Source organism: Petaurus breviceps, unplaced genomic scaffold (assembly GCF_028583685.1).
Source record: "Petaurus breviceps papuanus isolate PSGF00001 unplaced genomic scaffold, PetGlider_PUasm1.0 208, whole genome shotgun sequence".
NCBI lineage: Eukaryota > Metazoa > Chordata > Mammalia > Diprotodontia > Petauridae > Petaurus > Petaurus breviceps.
Window position 1 is genome coordinate 28,514,151 of NW_027185852.1, and position 7,862 is coordinate 28,522,012.

The 7,862-nt window shown below is 45.4% G+C and overlaps 1 protein-coding gene and 1 long non-coding RNA gene across 2 annotated transcripts in view; both read right to left on the reverse strand.

Moving 5' to 3' along the window:
• Positions 1 to 951, reverse strand: part of LOC138165372 (uncharacterized) — a 1,936-nt gene extending 985 nt beyond the window's left edge. Inside the window, exon 1 of the long non-coding RNA XR_011169346.1 lies at positions 830 to 951. This is a non-coding gene — a long non-coding RNA (uncharacterized lncRNA). The remainder of the gene's footprint in view (positions 1 to 829) is intronic.
• Positions 1 to 7,862, reverse strand: part of LOC138165371 (cytochrome P450 4A6-like) — an 88,876-nt gene that overhangs the window by 23,195 nt on the left and 57,819 nt on the right. The gene's annotated exons all lie outside the window — the stretch shown is intronic.

The following is a 7,862-nucleotide window of genomic DNA, read 5'->3' on the forward strand; positions in this document are numbered from 1 at the left end:
TCTCTCTCTCTCTCTCTCTCTCTCTCTCTCTCTCTCTCTCTCTCTCTGTGTGTGTGTGTGTGTGTGTGTGTGTGTGTGTCTTTATTCTTTCCCTCTCCTTTGACTCTTCCCCCTATACTTAGAAGAATGCTAAGATACCCTGTCATATAAAAGCTTTACCTCAGCCCTGTCATCTCTTCAATCTTCCCATCGCTTTCCACCCCTTCACTTCCAAATTTTAAAAGCCATCTACACTCTCCATCCTTTCTTCCCCTCCACCCACAAACTGAAGTTCTGGCTTCCGTCTCAAACTCTACTGAAAACACCCTCTCAGAGATGACTAGTGAATTGCTTCCATTTTCTTCTTAAGTCCTCTTTTTCTTAGCAGTGGCTGATCCCATCCCCACTCTCCTTCCTTGGTTTCAAAAACACTACCCTGTCCTGGTTCTCCTTCCCATTAAATAAGCATTGTCCTCCATTCTGTGTACTGTGCTCATGCTGGCAATATAAAGACAAAAATGAAATGGCCTTTGCCCTTATTTGGTCTCAACTTCACCTGCTTTTGTGTGGCCATGGGGCAGGCATAAGGGTAAGGCTGGCCAGGGATAGGGACCAGTTTTGGGTCAGGCTTTATAGTTTCTGCTAGGAATCAGGACTCAGGTCATTATGGGTATCAAGGCTTAGTCTGGGACCAAGGTCAAGGTTCAGAATGTGCCCAAGGTTAGGACCAAGTCTGTGATTGGGATCAGGGCTCAGTCCGGGACTGGGGTCTCAGGATACCCGGAATTATTACTAGCACAATTTGCTAGCCCACCAGTATGGCAAGTCCCTCAGAGGCGTCTCTACTAACCTGTCCATCTGGCAGTTACTCTGATGGCTAAAGGCGCATTTCATGAGGGAGTCTAAGGTCATTAGGCCAACATGCTCAAAGATCTCCAGACTTGAGCCCTGGCAGCTGAGCTTCTCCCATTTGTCCTGAAATAGAAAAAGAATGATAATCCCAATCAAAGACTCATCTCCAAGGAAGCCCTTCAGTGCTAAGGAGATGAGGGTGACTAAATGCTGCTCAGAGACCCAAAAAGGCAATAAACTGACTAGAGGGCTGATTATGGAGGACAGAAAGTTGAACTTGGAGTCAGGGACATCTAGATTCAGATCCCACTTCTGACACCAAGTCAGTATGAAGTCAGTCCCTTTACCTCCCTAAAACTCCTTTTTCTTCTTCTTCTTCTATATCATGAGGTATGGTGACCCCTACCTCACAGGACTGTTGTGCAGATCAAATGCAACCTTTTAGGTGAAGTATTAACTTGTAAGAGCCCCACAAACATCAGTGAGTCTTATTCTATTGGACTTCAGACTCATGGGCTCAATTGTAACCCCTCAGATCAAGTCACAGAGCCTGATTTGGGTGGGAGCACACAAGCTGTCTGGCCTAAACCATGAGGAGGATTCCAGAAAAAGTCCCCTGTGCAATATTGCTGATTAGTGCTCATGCAGCCTCTGCTTAGAAACTTCCTTGAGGGAGACTCCATCAGTCCTTGTGACAATCTTCTCCACTTTGGGGTGGATAATTCTTTCTGACATCCTAACTAAATCTGCTTCTTTGCAGATTCCCCTCATTGACCCTGTTGCTTCTCTCTTCCTCTTCCAAGCAGAACAAGGCTAATTCTTCTTCCACATAACAGCCCTCTAGATACTTGAAGGCAGCTCTCCTGCCCCCACCCTGAGTCTTCTCCTCCCCAGGCTCAGCATCGAGCTCCTTCAACTGATCCTTCTGCCATGGCTTCCAGGTCCCTCACCACTCTGTCTGCTGTCCTTTTGGACTCTCTTCAGTTCTTCAATATCCTCCCCAGAATGTGATGTCTAGAACTGAACACTATATTCCTGGTACATTCTGACACAGGCGAAGGATGGCAAGGTTATTTATATTGAACCTTCTATACATAGAGATAATATTTGTAAAAGCTCTTATCGCAATGCCTGGAACATAGTGGTTGTTGTCCTTCGTTCTTGAAAAAGACCAAAATGATGCCACTATGTTGGGATCAAGGTACAGTGTGCTTGACTGTGGCTGATCACACCACGATTAGCTTGGAATGCCTTACTACAGGTTGGGCACAAAAAGCCTACTTGATCATTTGCAGTGAATATGTCTCTAAATTTGCACATCTCCCATTTCTTTTGAGTTACTACAACTCTGTTTCCATTATAGAGCACAGCACCTTCTTTGATGCAGGCATGCCATGGTGAGAGGTGCTTTGCCAGTGTCTCCTATGTTATGCAATCAATTCCAAAGATTCCAAAGTTCTTCAGAGACATCTTGAAAGCTCCTTCTGATCTCCATGTGAGTGCTTGCCTTGTGTGAGTTCTCCATAAAATAGTCTTTTAGGCAAATATGTGTTTGGCATTAAAACAACACGGCCAGCCCATTAGAGTTGCTCTCTCTGCAGTAGAGTTTCAATGCTTGGCAGTTCAGCTTGAGAAAGGACCTCAGAGTTGGGTACCTTATCTTGCCAGATAATCTTCAGAATCTTCCTAAGAATTCAAATAGAAGCAATTCCACTTCCTGGCATGGTGCTGGTATACTGTCCAGGTTTCATAGGCATATGAGGAAGTACAATGGCTCTAGACCTTCAGTTTGGTAGGCAGCCTAACACCTCTTCTCTCACAATTTCCTTTAGAGCCTCCCAAACACTGAGCTAACTCTGGCAATTCATGTGTCGACACCATCATCTATGTGTACACCCCTGAAAAGTTTACTAACAAGGTAAGTGAACTTATCCATAGCATTCAATATTTTTCCTTTTGCTGTAACATCCACATATAGATGGTGTGGGGCTGACTGGTGGAGAACCTCTGTTTTCTTGGTGTTATCTGTTGCCCCAAAATTAACACAAGCAGTAGAGAATCTATCCATTCCTAGTTGCATCTTGGTCTCAGATTAAGTGCGCTATCATCTGAGAACAAAAAGACATGCACCAACTCTGCCTCCACTTTAGTCTTGGCTTGTAACCTTTTCAAGTTAAATCATTTACCATCAGTGAGATATATAACCTTAATACTGTTTTCATCCTCATTGAGGGCATCTGACAACATCACTGAAAACATCATGTTAAAAAGCATGAGAGCAAGCACACAACTCTGTTTCATTCCACTGGTCACTGGGAAAGCATTAAAGCATCATCCATAATCCAGAACCTATGCAAGCATGCCATCATGAAACTGATGTACATACTGGTGAATTTCTTTGGGCCACCAAATTTTGCCATAATTTTCCACAAGCCCTCATGACTGACAGTGTCAAATGCCTGGGTCAGATTAACAAACATTGTGTACAATGTACAATCTGTACTGTTTCTGGCATTTCTCCTTGAGTTGTCAGGCTCTGTATTAACATTCCTCAGCCCTTTCTGAAGCCATATTGACTCTCAAGTAGATCATCTTCCAGGTGAAGGATCAGCCTATTAAGGAGGACTCTGGCAAGATGGACAATGGAAGCATCCGTGAACTTCTAGTGGATAATTTCTTCTTGCCATATGAGCCAGAAAATGTCAGTCACCTTTTGTATGAGCAGTGACTCCTCTGCCTTGTAAATCTCCCCCCCCCCTTTCTTTTAGGAGAAAATGCCAACTCCTCTGTTTAGCACTTAACCCCTTCCCCATCTAGGACTCCACCCTCTTTCCAAGCTGATTGTGCATTGTTCCCCCTCTTGGTCTCTATACTCTGGCCAAACTGAGCTACTTGACCCTCTTTGTATATGGCATTCCATCTCTTAACTCTGCACAGGACATTCCCCATCCCCCACCCCTGGACTGCCCTACTTGTCTCCATATCTCTTGTTCCCTTCAAGGCTCAGTTCAAATGCCACTTACCACCACCACCACCAAAATCATTCTGTATTAATTTGGAATAGATCTTATATTTACTTATCTGATGATTTGGTCCAGAGACACAGAGATAGATACAAAATAAATGGACATACATTTCAAGATCTTTTTGCATTCTGATATCAGTCAGTCAATTAGGCAATAAACATTTATTGTCTACTGGAGCTGTTCTGGAGGTACGAAGAAAGACAAAAATCTCTGCCCTTGGGGAGTTTGTTGTCTAATGGGGAAGACACATGCAAACAGCTATGCACCAATGAAATGTAGTCAGGATAAATGGGAGATAATCTCAGAGAGAAGGTACTAGCAGAGATTTGGAAAGGATTTCTAGAGGAGGTGGAATTCTTTTTGGAGGGGAGAAGACAAGGCAATTGGGGCTAAGTGACTTGCCCAAGGTCACACAGCTAGTTAAGTGTCGTGTCTAAGGCTGAATTTGAACTCAGGTCCTTATGACTTCAGGGCCAGTGATCTATTCATTGCACCATCTAGCCTCCCCAGGAGGTGGGATTTTAACTAGGAATTGAAGGAGGCCAGGAGGTGGAAACAGGGAGAGAAAGAGCATGGGCACAGCCTGAGGAGATGCCCAGGTAGGAGAGCGAGTGTCTTGTTCAAGGAAGAGAAAAGAGGTCAGTGTCACTGGATCAGAGTATGGGGAGTATAAGGTATAAGAAGAAGACAGGAAAAGTGGGAGGAGCAGGTTATGAAGGGATTTGAATGTCAAATAGGATTTTATGATTGATCCTGGAGATGATAGGGAGCCGTCCCTTCCAGCTTGGTATCATCTAGGCCTCCATCCCTTAAACAGCACAGAACCCAGGGTAGACTCTCCCTGGCACCCCACCAGAGGTCTTCCTGGAGGTTGACATTGATGACCTTTCTTAGAGTTAAGCCTTTCAACAAGCTGCTGATTATTGTGAGCATGTGATCTAGTTCACATCTCTCCATATTTTCTAATGAATCATTGGGCAGTTATTAAACCCATACAACATGCCAGGCACAGTGCTGAGCTCTGGAGATATAAATGCAGAGAGTGAAACCAAAGATGCCATTCTAGTGGGAAAGACAGCAAGGACAGCTACACATAATTGTCAAATAAATATAAGTGAATTTAATAAGGGAAGAGGCTGGGAGGGCTGTTTCTGGCTAGGTTTGAGAATGAGTAATGGACATCTTCTTCTCCCCAACTGGGAGTAAGGGCAGAAGTTCTGAAGCTGGTTCTGGAGTCAGAAGAGTAGTGCATTCCCAAGGCACTAGTCATTCAGGGCTAGGCTCTTGCCTCTGGCTTTTTCCTAGTTGATGTGTTCAAGGAAGGAGATGAGGACTAAGTCTTGGTCCCAGGACCACATGCATGGCCCCCCTATTGCTTCCATCTCTGTTGTCTTTTCTTTCTGGATTTTAGATGAAAGCAGTTGCTTGGGGGGGGGGCACTAACACCTTTTGAGCTGTGAAAGGTCATAAGAGTGAGGTGAAAGGTCAGAAGTCTGGGAGCAGAGTCCATGGCAGGGTTTGACACATAGATAATGAAGAACAAAGTTCTGAACAACCCTCCCTGCCCAGACCAGCAGTCACAGAGATGCCAACTTGTCCAGTCATTGATTCTGTCACATTTGGAAGTAAATTGATGGGACAAAGGTTCTGCAAAAACTACTTCTGAGCCCTGTCTCTCCCAGGTCTGAGGGGGTCTGTAGGAGATGGTGCCCCCCTAGGAGATGGGAGTGTGAAATGTTTGTGCTTCTATGCTTGCTGTATCTCCAAAGTAAATATCCCTTTGTGCATGCCAATTGATGTCAATGGTTAGATAGAACTGGTGTTAATCACTGGTGGAGGAAACAAATCAGAATGGGACCCATCACATAAGAGAGAGAACATCGCCCTGGCCCACTGAAGTAGAGTGAATCCAGAACCATCACTACATAAATACAAAGTGATTAACTGTGAAGGGCACTCAAAGATGAGGCCATTGGGAAGGGCTTCAGTGGTGAAGGTGGTGCTTGGTCTGTGTCTTAAGAGAAGAAAGGGATTCTGTGAGGTAGACAAGAAGAGGAAGTGCATTCCAGGCAGGTGGGGGAGGGGGGAGCGAAAATGACAAGGCATGGAAATGGGAGGTGGAGAACAGCATTTGCGGTACCCAGAGAAAGCTAATTTGACTGGATCATCTAATGTGGGAGAGGGAGCAATGTAAAACAAGGATGGAAAGAGACTTTGTCAAATGCTTCGCTTAAATCAAAGGAAACCATTTCTACAGCTTTGCTTTGATCTAGTGATCTAGTCACTTGGCTGGAAAAGAGAGTCAGGAAGATCTGAGTTCAAATTCGTCTTCAGACACTTAGTAGCTGTATGACCCTGGGTGAGTCAGTTTACTCTGTTTGCTTCAGTTTCTTCATCTGCAAAATGTTTATCATTAACAGTCCCTACCTCTCAGGATTGTTGGGAGAATCTAATGAGATACTAGTTATAAAACACTGGCACGTAGTAGGTGCTTAAAAATGCTTGTTCGCTTCCCTTCATCTTCCCTTGTCCTGTTTTACAAAATCATCCCAAAGTGAAACTCTGCTGGTCAGATCCTTAAGTGTGAGGAGATCATCTCCCTACAAGGAAGGTTGCCAGTGGGGAAGAACTTGGCAACTCAGAAGAGATCAAGAGACCCGGGAAGCCCAGAACTCCTCCCCACGAGGAGTCTGTCTGTGTCCATAAAATGTGTCTGTGCCTAAGGCTTTGTCCTCATCTTGCCTCTGTGCGTCAGGGCATGTTCATGTATGTCTGCATGTACATGTATGTGTGGTACATGTGCGTGTCCATGAGCACATTGTGTCTGTGGATGCTATATTGCTTACAATTTGGCAGTTAGGTGGCACAGTGGATAGAGCACTGGGGTCAGGGAGACTTGAGTTCCAATCCAGCCTTGGACATTTACTAGCTATGAGATCCTGGGCAAGTCTCATAACTTCTGTTTGCCTCAGATTACTCATACATAAAATAGGGATAACAATAACAGTGTCCTCAAAATGAGATATTTAGAAAGCACTTTGCAAACCTTTAATGCTAGCTAGTATTATGTGTGTATTTACATGTGTGTATAAGTTTGGCATGTGTGTAGGCACATGCATATCATAGGTGAGTGAACACATGTGTCTGTGTGTGTACCCCCATGGGTGAGACTCACCAGCATCACTCGGGCAGAGTCAGCCATTAGCACCACGTAAGGCTTCAGGATGTCACTGTGGAAGGCTGGTGTCAGAAGCCGCCGGTGCTGGAACCAGACTGGCCCATCAAGGACCAGCAGCCCTTTCCCTGAGCCCCAGGAGATAGACAGTCAGAGTTAAGAGAGTAGAAAGGGGCACAGAGGGCCCCAGGCCTGGGTCCTTGGGATAAGGAACCTGTCTGGTGGGTCCTTTGCTGGGCCAAGCTTCAGGGAGGTAGCTGCATAGCTAGACAGAAGCTGTTACTTACCTTAGCCCTGTACATGTGAAGCCAAGGGAAACTTGCCTGAGGTGGTCTTGTGACCCCTGTTTACACTAAAGAGGGAGCCTGTCCGAGCCCACGGGGGGTTCTATATCCATGGGTAAACAGGGGCCCTGGGTCACAGAAGGACTTAGTGAAAGAGGAACTCAGAGATCAGCCTCAGCTAGCTAGTCTGGGAGTGCCAGCAGGACGGCACATCTACCCATCAGCCTATGTGTGGGAGGCTGTGAGCCTCTCCAGTGTGCCAGGCATCCTGAATTCCTGCATTCAGTCTGCATTTTCTGAGTTCCTAGGGGCCTGAGCTGAGGTGAGAAAGACATACCAATCCAGGGGATAAGAAATCTGTAGACAGCGTGAGACTTCGAATCTGAAATGAGAGCCAGGAAAGAGCTGGTCACCAAAGGGAGAAGAGGTCTCCCATCCCCACCAGCCTGCATCCTACACACACACATACATACACACACACCCCACATACACATATAAAACACTTACATATACAATACACACTCACACTGTCACACACACCACATT